This window comes from Pezoporus flaviventris, unplaced genomic scaffold, assembly GCF_033815535.1.
Source record: "Pezoporus flaviventris isolate CSIRO_AGI_PZ_B2104156 unplaced genomic scaffold, CSIRO_AGI_Pfla_v1 ptg000023l, whole genome shotgun sequence".
NCBI classification, from domain to species: domain Eukaryota; kingdom Metazoa; phylum Chordata; class Aves; order Psittaciformes; family Psittacidae; genus Pezoporus; species Pezoporus flaviventris.
The window spans coordinates 15,291,906-15,309,172 of NW_026892571.1; the positions used below are offsets into that span (position 1 = coordinate 15,291,906).

Sequence of the window (17,267 nt, forward strand, 5' to 3'; positions counted from 1 at the left end):
TTAATATTGAAAAATGATGGAAAAAAATTTTCATGGGCAAAATACCACAATGAGGAAAGGAAGCAAACAAGAACCTATCTAAATCTTAAGTGCCACATGATGTAATTTTAATGTACTTCAGCAAAGCTCTTAAAATTATTTGGGACCACCCCCCTTAGACATAAACTTTCTGTATGCCTGATGCTGTTCCTACTAAGCTTTCTCAATTTCACATCAGTCTTGTTTCTATCAATGTCTTATTCAAAACATACTAAATTATAACTTCGGGGTTTTCAATAAATCTTAACATACACCCACAGTTCTGGATTTCCCAGCTACTAGCAGGTATACACCATAATATGAAAAAATACTTGCATCCTGCTATGAAATACAGCTTCTGGTTGTATTTTGCTACAATACACAACTGTGCAAGTAGATACAGCAAAGCTCAGAAATGTAGGTGTAAGCCATCACCTAAAAGAAAACAAATTGATAGGATTAAACTTTAATTTTAATTAAATTAAAGCTTCCTCAAAATAGAGGAATCCATACTAAAGCACGCTACAACTAAATGACAGGTATTTTGACACTGAACAAACAGAGATTTGGGGACTTGCCTATCTGTTGAAATACCACCTTAGAAGTGACTTTCTAGAAGTGAATGAGATTGCCCTATTGAAATATATGCAAAGAAAACATCACTGTTGCAAGGAAAGACAGATTTTCCTACCAGTACCATACTTTTAGGTAAATATCAAGCCTGTTGTATAAACACCTATTATTTGTTGACTGGTGCAAACGCTCCTGGTGTTTCATTTTAAAAAAGGCTGCTCCCAAGTAATTTTTGCTGTTTTCACAGCAAGGACATAGTAATGAAAAAGTAAGAGTAGGAAAATCCAACTGGGAAATTAGTTAAATATTAACACCTGAATTTCTCAGAATACATGCTGTGAATTGGAAAACTCCTTTTACCCAGTGTGGGAAGGGATGGTGCATCACAGCTGTGTGTACAGCAGAACTGGAGCAGCGCAAGAATGACTCCTGAAACACTCCTCATCCCCAAGAGACTGAACTATAACATGTGGGAAAGTGTCAAGATCCCTTTAACCCGATTTATAGCTTGACGTTGGAATAATCTAAAAAATTAAAAAATAAAAATGCTGTAGAGTCAACCCAAAGTCAATTGATTCATTCCAAGTGCTTCTTCACTTGGTAGGATCACATTTTAGTGGCTGTTAGCGTATTAAGATTTAATGGCTTCATCAGGGAAGTAATGCTTCTTCATCGTATTCTGAGGACTTCTAAAACTGGAATTTTACATGACTGCCAATACAAAACCACAAGTTACCCTTCCTCTTTTTCTGACTTAGATAACGCAGTGGGATGTGAACATGCATTACAAATAAGCAATGATAAATACAAGACACTGATTAAGTCAATATGCATTAGTTCATGCGAGTATATCTGGAATATGACTAATCAGAGGAGTTGATTGATTTTGCACATATAAGTCCTACTACAGAAGTTCACAAATGCATTAATATTCTTTAAAAAGATAAACATTTATCAAGCTGTAGAAGTTCCCTTAATCTAGCCAAAGCTGACTAAAATGAGACATAACCCTCCTGAAAATTAAGGAAATCTAAGTATCCCAGTTCAGATCGACTGGGCCATAAGTGTCAAAGGATGTATTTGCCATTTCCAGCTCCGGAAAACTCAGAATACAGAGCTATACAGCACTGCCTAGATCAGGCTTTACATTTTGTTAAATCAAAAAAACAGTTAATATTTTTAAGATTATTAAGTTCTGACCTAGAGGTACTTCAAATATAATTAAGGTTTCTTTGTCCCTCTAAACTACTTGTTCATAGAAATGCAAACAGGATGGTTACAAGGTGTGGAGTAGGAACAGGGAGGTTGCCATTTTCCAAACCTCTACTTCTCCTGCCCAGCTCTCCACCCCTGCACTCCACTTGCAGTCACCATTTCCTATCAGATGAGCAACCTGCAGCCCAATACTTAATGGTGTACATGTAATGCCCTAAACCTTGACAGGCGTGAATCTATCATAGTTTCAGGAGGGCAAAGAAGCTGTTTTCACTTCCACATTCAGTTTTATAAAGACCATTTGGGGTTCAAAAGAGACTACGAAATGGTCAGATTACAAAAGGCATAAACCATCAGAGACACCCTTGACTGCTCCGTCTCCTAGACGGACCTACAAGATAAAGTAGATCTATCTGACTCATTATAAAGAACTCAAATTCCCAACCTTTACCCTACACAACATCTAATGATTACAAATACTATATCCAAACGTTCTCAGTGTAGTATAGGCACAGTCTAGACGATTAGAACAGTGCTTAATTATCAGCAATTGTATGTAATTATGCCTATAGTAAAAGGCTGCTGTATGCAAAACAAACATTAACGCAAAACCAAATGGCAAAGCAAAGGCTGACCTTTAACTGGTATCCCTAGAAACGCTTTGGCTAGCTAACGAGTACTACACAACAGTCACATTTTTGCAGTTTCTATTTTAGTGTATGCTGAAATGCCAATACATTAAAAGATCAGTCAGGTTCACTAATTTAAGGATTTATTTGCTTTACATAACTAGATACTCTACAAATAAGATGGAACCTAAGAGATCAACTTTAAAAGGAAGAGTTCTATCATAAAGAATACAGCTTCAAGGTTTAAAAATGCAGATACACAATAAGGCCAAGGTGTAAAGCTTCACCTACAAGAAGCTTTAGGAGAGATGAGAATGGTCTTTCATGTCACAACATTAATACATACCAACTCTCAGTCCACTGGTTGTGTCCAGAAATCGTACCTGACAATACAGTTATGATTCTTCACAAAACACGGAACATTAATTCTTGTTTACAGTAACTACTGCACAATTTCTCATCTAGAGCCAGCTCAGTAAGCTATTCTAAATACCAGCACATATACCACAAGGTTCCTTACCACATCTTCCTTTATGCGTCTGCAGAATACTTAACCACATTTCTGTTGTTCTGTGGGTAAAAACATGAAGTCACCACACCAAACATTCTTCTCCTTCTCAGCCCTGCAAGACAACCTAGGAGTAAGAGATAACCTAGCTACCTTAAATGAAGTTTGGACATGAGCTCATTTTCAGCATTCCTGCTATAGATCTGAACAAGAGCTTGATAAGTCAGTATCTAAACCCAGAAATGGGGGCTTTAAAAAAAAAAACAATTTCTAGGTATTTGAATGCTTGTTAATGTTACAGTTGCTAAACTATCTGAAGTTCAAGATACTAAAGAACTTGTTCATGCAGTTCACGCTCTAACCCATTTAGCCACATCCTGATAGAAGCAACCAGACTATTCATAGATTGTTTTTACTTCAAATTAAATGAACAAGCCTGAGAATGTGTTCCACAACCACATGCTTGTGCAGCAAAGCCAGCTTGACATTTCTTTCCTGTCCCCACGTACCACTTCATCACCTCTCTCTGTTGTGTTGATGCTGCTGTTTGTGAGACGATGCTGAAAACCAATGCTATATACTGTTGGTGGTTTAAGAAAACAAAACAAAAATAAGTATCACCACTCCAGCCATGTCACTGGTTGTTTTCCAGCATTACTCCAACAACAGTTGTACTTATGTCAATTATGTGGAGTTAATGAGCAACCAAAACAGCTGCTTTCCATGTTCTGCCTCTAGAGAAAAGTCACAACATCCTATACCACAAGAAACCACGGGGTCATCTAGCCCATTGCTCCCTACACCAAAAGCACCTATGCCATGACTGACAATTACTTTATGATCGGCTCTCAAATCTCCAGAGGTGAATCTTTCATGATGTTGCTCAGCAAAGCAATGATGCCTTCCTAGTCTTAATTATTCTTCACACACAGAGATCATTTGTTCCAGAAAGTACTCTTATTTATTTACAGATGAACTGTGATTAAGGCAGCACTGAAACTCCACCATATTAGCCCACAGGACCTTTGCTTGGTCAGGTAAAGCACTTCTGTTAGGTGGGCAACTGTTAAAACTTCTTTAAAAGAATATCAAGAGTGTTAATGATCAGAGTTTTCCACAAAGCATCTTAATACTTTTAGTATTTAGCCATTACAATGCCATCGCGTTGTTCTGACCGGTGATACACAGACAGCACACACTCAAACCTAGTGGTGTTTTACATTAGTTTCAAGCCTTCCTGTCTTTGTAGGTGTTGGTTCAATGTGGGTTTTGCTCTAAAAAGCATTTAAATGTCTCTGAAGCACAGCCAGTGCTGAGGTTTTTTTTCCTGATCCCTGACTCTACCAACAGATCTATGCAGAGATATACTTTTATGGAGCACCATTTATGTCAGAATAACTTGCAGCATCCCCGCCTCACTCATCAATACACTGCAAAATAGCTCAAGCAGTAAAGCTGCACAGATAATTTATAATATGCAGTATACTAAATTATGTCATACTTCATGGTCTTCTAACCATGGCAAGATGCTGTACCTTAATGACATAAGCTATCACTCACATTGCTTCAGCATGTTCTAGAAGCCCCAAGTCTCCAGACTGAAACTGCTGCCTTGATAAGGAAAGGGGGAAGCTCCAAAAGCTGAAGGAGGCCTTGGTGATACTGGTATTATAAAACAGTATAGAAACTTTAGGACAGCCTTAAGGTGGGAAGCCACTTTACTTGAGGAGTAAAGGTTGCATATCAGGAAAATTAAGTAAGACGGACAAGAGAGCTATCAAAACATCAAGGCTGTGATCACAACGCTGAGATGGCAGCTTCCATAACATACCCCACAGCTTTCCAAGTCTAAAAAAAACAACAACCCAAACCCCAGCCTCTTCTTGCAGACCTCCACCACAGCATAAACTGGAATACTAACAGCAAGTTCTAAAGTAAACAACTACATCTCTACCTTAACTCCTTCACTTCAAGAAAAGCCCTCGGAGGCATTAACAAAAGGATTCATGTTGCAGTCTTACAAAAGAAAAAACTGACTTGTTGCCAACTTTTTTTCCTTTAAATAAGCACCATCTTGGAAGTGTAATTAGCAGCTCAAAAGTACACGTTAAGCATTTAAACTGCTTTTTTCTATGGGACCTGCCTAAGCATTTGTAAACTCTTCAAGACTTCAGCTGTAGGGTAGGAATTATGAGTGCAGGTCCCCAAGCTTATGCCAAACTTCCCTGCTGAGTGGACTTCTACAACCCGATTTTCATGTAGGAACATAAATTATGTCACTTAATACAATGGTAATAATCTTGCAAGATATTGTACAATAATCACACTTCCAAATGTGAAGCCACTGAAGAAGGAATACAAAACAGACGAAATCCTGCAGTGACTCAGTTTGAGCAATTTATGTATAAAGCTTTCCAAAGTACACCATGAAGAAGCCTAAATTTAGACTGGATTCAGTAACATCCGTATTTTGACATTGGAAGTAGTGTAAAATCTCAATATATAGATTAAAAAAACCCAGATAGGTTTATGCAATAAATAGGGCAAGGCTCAACCTCTGTCTCATGCAACTAGGACTAAAATACAGAGGTAGGGTCTGCTGAGATTATTCTCGTGGATTTAATGGTAGCTTTTTCAAGATCACCATACACAATTGTAACCTTTGAATACTATACATTCCTCCTAACAAGAAAAAATCCAGCTGTGGAAATAAGTGACACTTCTTGTATACTCATTCAATTCTGAAGACTGAAAGGCATCTTCATTCATATACTGCCTGCATGTAATCTTTGTTTAACATGGCACCATTTGGGGCAGGGATGTCATAGTACAGCCTGCACATATACACGTGTACAGCCAAAATTACATGACAAAAAGCACAAAATAATTTAAAATTCAAGTCTGTCAGCAAACAGAACCAGGGCCTCTGCAACTGAATTCTAGTTCACCCCCTGGCATGGTGGTAATTCAAGCAATAAGGCACACTGCACTAAACAAAAATACTTGGCTTTTTGGTGCTAGACTAACAGGCCCATTATTATTTATACTGCCATGCTTTTAAAAACAGATGCTTATGCTCATCTGTTGGGAAAGAATTCTCAGTTTGTTCAGACTTGGGAGCACTCGACACCATTTTAAAGACAGTGGTTTCCATTATGACCACTACACTTGCTTAGAAGAATGTCTTCCTAATATCTAGTACAGCCTGATCTTACTGACTTTTACCTTGAAAGGTATTCTGCTCATTCAATTTTTGACTCTGCACAGAATGTTCTCAAGTCTTCACATGAAAAAACATCAAAAGTATTTACCTGCCCGTGCAATATCACAGTCTCATCTTTCTATTTCAGCTCTTCCTCTAAAATTCAAGCAAAGTAAAAGGCCTGAATACATCAAGACGGAATTCAGAGCTCAACTTCAAAATGAAAACAGAAAAGACATGCATGGTAGTATCCTTTTTATAAATGGATTGATCCAAGCAATTCAGATGACAAGGGAACAAAGAGTTAATCCAAATGCGAAGGACTTCAGTAATGGCATAAATAAACCCCCACGGAAGGCTTCACTGCTAGCAGCAAACTCCACCGAGTCCAGATGAACCAGCAGGAAGAACAGAGGGTGGATAATCCTGTAAAATTACCCCAGTGGAAATGCTGATAAATTCCCAATTACGAGACCTGCTCTAGAATAAAAAAAAAAAAAAGGGCAAGATACAATACAATTACCAGTCAACACTTGCACATCTTCGTGTTTAAGCCAGACAAATACCACAGGTATTTCTTAATCCCCTGAATTCTGAATTACTTGCCCATTGTGGCGAAATCTAGATTAAGAAAATAAGCCCCAGAAGTCAAAGGAAAAAAATCCAGATGAGCTGCAACTCCCCTTGCTAAGCAAACACCCCTCTGTGAAGCTGTATTTTCAATAACAAAACTGTGAACCTTATTTTCAGCAATGCACAGTGTATTTCAGTAAAATAATTTTCTATGTGTTTGTGGAAATAGGTATTTGCATTAAAAAAAACACAAAACCAAACTAAACTAACACAAAAGAACCCTCAAACCCTTTGTTTTACAGTATTTGTTCTGAATATATTCCTTATATCGCACAAAGCGAAGTAGCTTTCACACGGACTCTTAGTTTGTGCAAAACTCGCTGATAAAACACACGCTCACAATCCACACGTACATCAGGAGAGAGACAGGTGCACAGTTACCTACTTTCCTAAAGCCTTGTCTGATCCCAGGCTTAAAATTCTCCATAAAACTCTAAAGGAGAGAAGCTTGTCCTGCGAGCACGACGGCAGATGTGGGGGCCGGGAGCGCCCGCAGGCTGCACGCGATACAGGAATCCCGCACCACTTCCAGGCTTCCAGCCCCTGCTCAGCAATCCGAGCCGAACAAACCCACCACAACAACAACAAATCCCCCTCTTCCTCATTAGCTTAATTACCGTGTACCTGCCTCTCGCTCCCCGCCGCCATCCCCCGCCCCAATTCCCCTCTGTTTATCCCTGCATGCGTCCGTCCCGCGGTCTCACGTGCCGGCGCGCGGCCCGCCTCCCGCGCTCTCCTATTGGCCGCCGGCGCTGACAATCACGCCTTACGCCAGCGCCGCCGTTTCCCTCCGCCGGAACGAGCCAAGGCCGCTCCTGGCCCCAGCGCGGCCTCGGCTCCCGCCGCCGGTGGCGGCAGCTCCGCTGACAGGCAGCGCGGCCCGCGCTGTGGGAGCGCCTGAGCGGCCTTCGGACTGGGGGGGGGATTGGAAGCCGTGCGCTGAGGGCGGACGGGCAGCTAACCAGCCTGATGTCATTTCCCTCTGCCTTTGTTTAATTATTTTAAACTCAATTGCACAGTGAGGGGAAAAAAAAAAAAACAAAAAACAAACCCCAAAACAGCACAAAAAACTCCAGGCTTCCAGATGCCATCACACTAATTTCGCTTAATTGCCTTCCCGATGCAAACACACCCGGGCTCCCTGCGCGGCGCCGCCCGGCCCGGCCCCCTCCCGCACGCCGGGTGGGTGTTTACGGGCCTCCGGCCGGGGTACGAGGCCGGGCAAGTTCCCGGTGGCGGAGCCCCCCCTTCCCCGCCGCTCCCCCCTTCCATACCAAGCGTTTCCTACCCGCTTCCCCCGGGAGCGGGGCGTCCCCACAGCAACAACTGCCTGGGGCTCAGCGGTTCCTCCGGTGCCCCCCAACCCCCCCCCCCCATCCCCTCCGGAGCCCCTTCACACCCAGAGGGGCCTCACCCCCCCATGACACCCCCCAAACGACGCGGGGCGGGGGTCGCACCCCCCCTGCCCAACTCCGAGGGAGGCTCCCCCCGTTGTAACGCTGCCGCTCCCTTCCCCCATAGCGGCTCCCCCCGAGGAGCGCTGCCCCCCCCCCCGGGGCCGGAGTCGTGTGTGTCCGTCCCCCCCCCTCCAGGCGAGGCTCCGAGGCCGCCCCCCGCGATGGGGCCGCCCCTACCTGTGGCTGCAGCATCCCCGTCCCCCCGCCGCCCTCGCTCCGCCGCCTGCCTGGCTCTTTGTTTCCTGCCGCGGGCCGGACGGGAGAGCAGCTCCCCCCCGCCTCCTCCTCACACTCATTGAAAGCAAACAAGCATCATGGCGGCGCTAGCGACGGCTGCGGGCGGGCGGACCGGCCCTCCTCCTCCCTCCCTCTCCCTCCTCCTCTTTCTCTCCCTCCGCCCCGCCTGCCCAGGCCGCGCACGCTCCGCGGCCGCGGTGGGGAGCACCGGGCTGGAGGGGAGCCGGAGGTTCGGGCGGGCCGGGAGGTGCAGGGAGGCCATGGGGGGGGGATAAAGGCTTGGGGGTGGCCATGGAAGGGTGTTTCGGGGTACCTCGAGGTCCGGGGGAGGCAGGAAAGTGGGTGCAGGCAGCGCGCCAGCTGCATCGTCAAAGGCGAAACTGGTATAAATGGTGTATCGCGGGGAAACGGTTTCCAGCAGGAGACCGAGGAAGCCTGGTTAAAATAGGCACTTGTTTGAGAAAGAACTTTAAATTCTCCTGCAGAAGTCTGGATCTGGAAGTCGAACTTGCAGGGGATGTGCTCAGGGAAAATGCAGAAGGTGTGATACCAACGCTTTGTAGGAAAGAGAGTCTCTTTTGTATGTGTGCGCCTTTAATATGACATCAGTAGAACAGTGTTGACCATGAAATGGCCACCAGAATTGCCATCAGCGCCTCTCTGAAGCTCAGGGTATGGCTCTCATCATCTTCTCCCTTGAACCGATAAATGGATGTGTACCAAGGTACTTGGAAGAATAAAGGAAGTTCCTGGTTTGTTATTACTGCCCCTGTACAGCGATACTTTACAGTGAGATGAGAGATGCGAGGTGAAGTGATGGGTGGTGAAGTGCCATCCCTGGTGTAGTACTGGCCAAAATCATTAATAGTGACTTCCAAATGAAGGGTTTCCTCTGATTGTCAGGGTTAAAATGTTGTGGCAGCAAATGTGTGCTTGGTTATCACCACCTCATCGAAAGGAATAATAAAGACATTATCTCACATACACAACCCTATTTCTGAACTGGAAAAGCTAAGTAAGAATTGAGGCCTCATCTGTTTAGTTGTAACCAGATACGTAGCTGGAAATAAATGGCACTCATGCTCTCTTTGAACATCATAATGTGATGGCTGCCCCATCCCTGGCCGTGTTCAAGGCCAGGCTGGAGGGGGCTTTGAGCAACCTGGTCTAGTGGAAGGTGTCCCTGCAATGGCAGGCAGGGGTTTGGAACTAGACGATCTTTAATGCTCCTTCCAACCCAAAGCAGCCTGTGATTTAAAAAGGACGGTGATACCTGGTCATACTTCTGAGGAACAACACCAAGAAGCATAAGGAGCAGTGCTCTAAAAAAGATAACCCTGGCACATACCGTGCCAAACGCAACTGCAAAATGTCCTCTGTCAGAAGGTTGAGCCCTTTGGCGCTTTGTTGGAAATAATCCTGCTATACTTCAGATTTCTGTTCAACCTTATCATATCACATATCCGAAATGCTCTCGGATGATAAACTATCCCCTCGCCGCATGGCGCAGTCCTGCACTACAGATATCTGAGCTAGCTCCGTTATGGGATGCGGCATGGCTCTGGCAGAAGTGCCGTATCTGCTTCCCAGGCTTGGCTGGCTCTGCAGAGCTGACAGTCATTCAGAACTAACTCAAGCAGCTCTACATGTCATGCTCCTGCGCTGCGTGTCTTTTCTTTCCGATAACCAGCTGTCCCCCACATTCTTCAGTTAATACTTTCTAGGTCAGATATGGCCTCAATAGACTCTATCGTTTTGCCCGGAGCTAATTCTCCAAAAGCAGTAGGAAAGTCTTTGAATACGTTGCAGGATTTTCCAGGAATTGCTGCTCAGCAAAGAAAATTCAGCTGATCATTTTTCTTGATGTCTCGAAAAATGCTTGCAGGGAAAATTCATTCCTTAGGGATGGATGCTGGGGTAATATTACAGCAGACTTGGAAGGGTGTACTGGTGGGGGCCTGCAAGTGGAGAACAAATGGCAGAAAATACCAGATAACTGAGATAAGCAAGAAAGAGCATTAGAGAAAATGATTTTAAAGCAATTAAAACATAATTCTGTATTATTGCCCATTATATAGACTAACAGGAGAGCACAGCAACTTGGCAGATTCAAGTTAATTAACTTTATGATAACTTCACAGGGTATTTCTAAAGAAACCAGCAATATTTGAGGAGTCTAAAGATACAGCTTTTTATGTCAACAGTTTCCTTTGAGCTGCCAGCTTGCCTGTGTGGTTTGAGACAACAGAGCAAAGCAAAAACAGGTATGTGGGGGTTTTATTTAGCAACTGTTACGCTCCACTGCGTTTCCTGTGCAGAAGTGCTGCTGCTCATCTGTACGTATGATTAACTTTTGCTCCCTGAAAGTGTTATCAGACCTGTAACCAGGCAAACAGCGGAGCAGATGGCCAATGCCAGTATCAGTGTTTCTGGTCTGTGTGCTTAATGAGATCTGAGAGTGTAACATGAGCCTCTTTCATTTTGTAGGTCTCACATGGCAGATATACTTGGTGCAAGTGCTCTTGTTGCTCAAGGTCACAGATTCATCAATCAAAAGAAGAGCCCTTCCCATTAATTTTTTACCTGCCTGTGGCAGTTTCCATACATCTCAGGAGCTGCTGTGTTATGTGGAGTGCCATTATCCCAAGTTCGGGACAGTCCTGCTCTTATAGGCAATCAGAGCAGAAATTAAGTCACCTCTTAAAACACAATGTTAAATTTACCATACTCTGAGTGTAAGCTTTCATTCATTAACCCTGAAACCTTTTAGTGCTGTGCAGTAAGGCTTCATCTGGGCCAAATGCTGATTTTGACACACAACCCTGTGTCCCACAAAAGGACAACCTTCCTGCCTTTACACATGGAGATAGAGTATTTGCTATGAGTAGCTAAAACCTCTTAGCACCCTTGTGTCTCCCCTCCATGCATACATCCAAGTCAGGAGCTGCAACTTGCCTCAGAGGGCTTGAGGAGGGGTACTTGGTCCACCTTATGAATGCTGACAGCTGTTTTGAGGTCCTGTTGCCACCATGCGCTGACAGAGGGATGTGAAACCTGTGGTAAAGAGTTGTCTTTGTGGCTGAGCTATGGTACATTTTGCTTTGTTTAAATTGCCAAATTTGGTGAAGGCACACTCTGGAAATACCTACATAAGATTGTGCAGGAGAGGTTTATTTGTCTTCTAAGTTCTTTGTGGTAAAAGGTGTAGTCTTCATCCTGCATGGTTCATACATGGTGGGTGAGCTGAAGAGACATCACCCGTCCTGAGAGAGAGTAGGTACAGAGCTGTCATGGCTTGTGAAAGCTCTCATGTCTGGGCTTACAGAAGAAGTGAGCAAGGCAAGGCCCAGTGCTCTCTGCTCCCTCTGGAAATGTGAAAAGCCCAATGTAAAGAGAGACAAGAAATGAAGCAGGGGAGGAGAGCAGAGTTATAGCAAAGCAGGGGAGATAATGTGGAAGAAAGAAGGGAGTAACTGGCAGGAGTAGAGTCATCCCAGTAGGAGGACAGAACTTAACTATGGTCTACGTGTTCAATATATCCAGGTAGAGAGGCAGGAACTGAACTGCAGGGGAACTTCCACAGCTATTGAGAGCAGTGGGATCACTGCACTGAACATGGGATATTCCTACAATGACAGGTATGCTTGAAAAATGAGGGCTTGAAGCACTCATATTGGAACACTCATATTGCACATCTGAAATCATTGCATGCTTAATGATTTCAGCCTTAAGTTTTATGGCCTGTTCTCCATCTACTGAGTGAATGTAAGAGCATCTTCTGTCACAGTTAGATAGTAACAATAAATCTTTGATGTTTATTGAGCATTAAAACTACAGTGAAAGCCCCATCAAAAAGCATTGAGGTAATTAATATTCCTGCTTTCCTCTGCATGGAATGGAGTTCAGTGGTTTCCAGAAGACTTGCATGTAAAGAGATAATTGAAGACTCCCCTTATGCATATCCACAACAGAGCTGAATTAAGGAATTTTAATCCTGGGATGGCACAATTTGTAGGTAAGGGCTTTGCAGCCTTAGCGTTACTTTTATATGCATTGTTACACAAAAATGGTCTAAGTACTTAAAAAGAAGTTGAATATGATCAAAAGCTTTCTTTCTGGAAATATTTGCATTTAGTATGAAGACTTCCATGGTGAGAGAAGAATTTCTAACTCCTATTTGCCACTTATGGATGCTATTATTCTGCCACCACCTGAGGTGCTTGTGTGCCATGTTGAAACGGCTGTTAAAATTATTTAGATGTTTGATCTGTTATCAGGATGGTAGCAGTTTAAAATATGTACTGAATCCTGTTCTCTGCCTTAAGCTTGCAGGTCTATAGAGCATTTAGTCATTAATGTGTGTGCATTTGTGCTATACTGTAGTAGTGAAGTAACAGATCTAAGAAGACCATAATTCTTACTTGTCCTAATCAAATATTAAAATCTGAATACTATTAAGAAGCTGGACTCATGAACTATGATGTGGTTTTCCTCATTGTTATTTTTTAGGCTGATTCTTACACATTTTTATCTCTAGAATCACCTCTCCAACTCTTGGTGACCTTTCTCCAAGAGGATGACCATCTTTTCATATTAAAACTAAGTTAATGATATGAAAGAAAAAGTAGAAGGTACGACCTGCGTGCATTCATTACATGGGCAGAGCTCTTGGTTGCTTTCAGAGCACTGCAAAAGGAGCTTACAAAGCTTTGCCTTTCATGACACAAGCTTTTATGCATGTGAGTGAATAGTGAAAATTGCTATGAAATAGCAATTGAATGCCCAGTTATGGAGTTACAACTGAGAGGATAAATGCCAAATAATGGCATTATTGATGTAAGATGGAAGGATTCACATTAGTGGAAAGCCAGCTGCTCAAGCTACCCATCCATCTTTTTGGTCCTTTCTAAAGTGTCCTCTTTGTACCCATTTTGGCAGGTTTTTTCCCTTCTTCTGTCAGCATCTTATTTCCCCATCTTTATTCAGTCTTGCTTCTCCAGCAACAGAAACATATTTACTTGCAAGCTGATCCCATCTGTGCTCCTGCATTGTAAAGCTTCCCCCTGCCGTGGCACTGTATGTCTGATTTAGTTTGGTACAACTGCTCGGAAGCTCCAGCCTTCAGGAGTGCCAGGATTCCACACTGTGGATCAGACGGGCAAGGTACTGTCACTTGGGCATGGCGTTAATAAAAAGAGGGTGTGTGGTTTTTCTTGTGTAAGAACATGCAGTGACACTATAATCATTTGATGCGTGATAGTTCAGTGACATGGAAGACTGCTGAACTTTTAACTTAATTGGGTCTTCTCATACTTGCACTGTTTCCTGCTCATGAACCAGGATATATGGGTACTATAACTCAAATACAGACTAAGCTGTCCCCGCTGCAGTCTCATACCTTGCAAATTAAGTAGGATCAGGGCTCAAAAGAGATAATGAAGGAGACCTATGTCCTGGAGGAAATTACCATGAATTACAAAATGATGGTTTCTCTCTTAATAAAAAATGAGCAAATGCTCCAGTGTGACACTAGGGAACTCTTCAGTTTATAAAGGTACTGTCTTTCAGGAAATACATATGTTAATCCAGCTGTCATGCATAAATTCTCATTTGAGGCCTGATCTAATTCCCATTGAAGTAGAGATGGACTCAATCTACTTAAATTTCTCCATGCAGTTTCACGGCTTTCCACTATCTTCATCTGTTGTATCACATTACTGTGTGTGGGTAGAGTTGCCACATTCCACCCATGACACAACTGTTTCAGTGGCAAGTGAAGTGATATGTGCATATGGTATATGCAGTCTTTACACAAACCGTATGCTTTCAGACAGCTATCTATGCAACTGGGAGAAGTTATGGGGGCTTTTTGAATATAAAGTCCATTTGCTACATTATTAGAAGTTTGTTTGTCATTCCCATGACCTTACTTTTTGATATTTGAGAGACGGAAAGAGTGATTTATTGTGTACTTTTTGTAAATGAGTAACTCAGTTTAATAACTTTGAATAACCATAAAATGGTTGTGTGAAGATTTTAGGATCAGTCTCTTCAATTTTCTTATTTCTTGCATCAAACCTTAGGCCCAAATTTACTTACAGAAGAGTGACTTCATGCAATTTCCAATTACAGTTATAAATAGCCTTCCTTTTGCTACCTGTTATACATTTCCAATATGTTAAATGTCCTCATTGCTGAATGAATATTCATCTGAAGAGTTTTGGCTGAGTACAGTCTCTAATGGGGAAATAAAACCTCCACTGAATTTATAAAGTACACTTTAATCATGAGGCTGTTACAGGCACTAATATTATTTTTTTTCCATTGGTAGTTACAAAAAATACAAAATGACTGGATAAATTAGTCTAGTAGTTACGTGTGGATGTTTCTATGTTATCTGCATTGACAGAATTCATTCCTTAGGACATTAGGTTTGCAGAGGGGGGACACAACAAAATATTGGATGAAACCCCAACACAGCCAAAATGATTACATGCTAAATCTCTGCAGCTTCTCATGGAGCTACATCTTAGATCATTTCTGTTATGTAGAGCTGGTTCCATTGCTCTAGGAGTAGGATTCACCTAAATAAGCACAGGGAAATATGTGTGTGAGCTGCTCACCATAAGCTAACCCTGTAGTTAGTGGAGGCTACAACTACACATCCTTGGGGCTGTGGTTCCTTTTTGGGGCTTTGAAGGCAAGCATTGGAGCTGAGATTATGAAACTGGAAGAGGTTTGTTTCCCAGCACCAGGAGACCTCAGTGAGCTGAATGAACGCAGGGTATTCACTGATGCAAAGGGGAGAGGGTGACTCAGTGTCTGGAGCTGCACTGGCTAAAAGGCTGCACCACAGAATGGCATTTGCTCAGAGAAAGATGGAAATCCTTGCCTGCTTCTCAGGTGATTGCTGCAGGTGACAGGGAGAAAATCTGTCCAGCGTTTGCAGCTGGTGGTTGGTGTGGTGCAGTAAGGGGTTTTCCACTCCTTCTGAAACACTAGACACTTAAAATAAATGCCTTCAAGAGGTCAAAATGCCAGGTTGGCCGAGCCACCGGCCTGCCCCGCTGTTGTTTTCTCTATGTCCAGAACTGTTGGGCTGTGAGATTAAAAAAAGAGAACACAAAGCTGTAGGACAAAAGTCAAAATCTTTGAGCCTAATGCAGCAGCCTCAGGCTAAATCACGTTTCCTGAAGTGTGGCTCTCAATATCGAGCCTGCTCCTGAGGAACTGGCAAATGCTCAACAAGCACAACACTGAGACAACTGGCAGCCTGAGTCATTTTTGCATGTGATTGTTGAATGTGACAGATTGAGAATAGCAAGGAGTACAAGTTCATGCTATGAGATTGAAGTAACCCAGCATCCGCTCTCTGGCTCAAGCCTATGGGTAGATGTGGGGTGCTGTGGCAGAGAAATGCCACCGGGGCTTTGAAGAAAATGGGTTTAGCACACATGAGATTTTCTTCTTTTGCTCATTTTTATTTCCCCATAGATTGTTTCTTTCTTCTCTTTATGGCAGATAGAAAGTAAGGGAAGAGCCCTTGAAATATTTGTGAAGCCTGGATTGCCGTTAACTTATTCCCCTTTTTGCTTTTTCTCTGAATACCTTTTGCCTTTCTACTTCACATAGCTGCTGGCTTGGCCTTTCTATTCCCTGGTAGTTACTGCTCCAGCACGCTGGCTGAACACAATTTATTTCAGATAAAATTGGGGTAAAAGTGCTTATAGAAATGACTGCTTCCAAGCCATCACAGTGGAGGTTTGCTTTCAGAGCAAACTGTGACAGGCTTAGGAAAGCCTGGGAAGTTATTGATGAAGTCTCTGCTGCAATCAAACTTTATGTTGCACTTGATCAAATACTATTTTGTGCAGTAATTTATTAATTAAATTTATCCACACTTTTATTTCCATACATGTTCTCGGAAAAGATAAAATCCTTCCCTGTTTCCTGGCCATAAATGTTCAGTGTGTGATCTCTGCCAGCACGGCTGAGCGCATCGACTGTCCAAGACAAATCTGTAACGTGTTCTGCACTGAGCTGGTGTTTGAAGTTTGCTCCTCAGCCATACAACACTGTATGGGAGGGATTAGTTAATTTAACCTTTGTAAAACAATGTGCTTGATTAATTAGGTATGGAGCTGTTCTCAGGGCGTTGGATGAGAGGTGCCGTGGGGCAGTGGTACCAGTGACGTTGCAAAAGAAGCAGATGTAAAGACTTTGAGCTGAGTAACTTTGATGCTCAGGGCCCTTGCAAACACAGAAGCCTTTGCAGAGGCTAAGAAGGATTAAAGTAGATTTTTCATGTGTCCATAAGTCTTTTCCATTCTTTTTCTCCTCTAAGATCTTATGTGTAACCATGGGTTCAGGACATGTGTGATTGTGGTTACAACAGTCAGAACCAGATCTTTTTTCTCCTTTAATTCCCTGTTAATTAGGACTTTGGGAAGGTAACAGTCCCTGGGAGTCTTTTGGCTGCAGTGAACGGTGAGTACCTTGACTCCACTGGTCTCCATTTTATTTTACAAATAATTAAGGGTAATGCATTAACACAGGAAGAGCCTGGACCTTTGCTGCCTCCTGTGCCAGGCACACTGTTTGCTCACCACAGCAACAGAAAGCCATTAAATACATTCTTTGTATTTGTGAGCTCAGGGCCATTAATCTTGCCAGCCTTAGGTAATTTACTGCTTCAGATCTTGTGTTGGTAGTTCAGAGTCAATGACCTGGTGGGATGTGTGCAAGTGAAGTGACCTGTACAAAAATTTGTCTATTTAAACCCATAGTTATTCAGT

General features: G+C 42.9%; 1 protein-coding gene and 1 long non-coding RNA gene across 7 annotated transcripts in view; one reads left to right on the forward strand and one right to left on the reverse strand.

Moving 5' to 3' along the window:
* Positions 1-8,936, reverse strand: part of CNOT6 (CCR4-NOT transcription complex subunit 6) — a 33,003-nt gene extending 24,067 nt beyond the window's left edge. For 2 of the 5 annotated variants that reach the window (XM_061456963.1, XM_061456956.1), the window contains exon 1: positions 8,413-8,593. The gene's annotated coding sequence lies outside the window, so the exon portion shown is untranslated. Of the gene's footprint in view, positions 1-6,254; positions 6,621-7,163; positions 7,367-8,412; positions 8,594-8,785 lie in introns of those variants that run through there. The other 3 variants (XM_061456961.1, XM_061456962.1, XM_061456960.1) reach the window with 3 other exon arrangements.
* On the forward strand, positions 7,451-14,510 carry LOC133271126 (uncharacterized). 2 transcript variants are annotated; one of them, XR_009744003.1, is made up of 4 exons: positions 7,451-7,960; positions 10,614-10,736; positions 12,296-12,487; positions 13,473-14,510. It is a non-coding gene; the product is annotated as an uncharacterized LOC133271126 (long non-coding RNA). The 2 variants fall into 2 exon arrangements; XR_009744002.1 differs by lacking the exon at positions 7,451-7,960 and adding an exon at positions 8,881-9,013.
* The last annotated feature ends 2,757 nt before the right edge of the window (positions 14,511-17,267 follow it).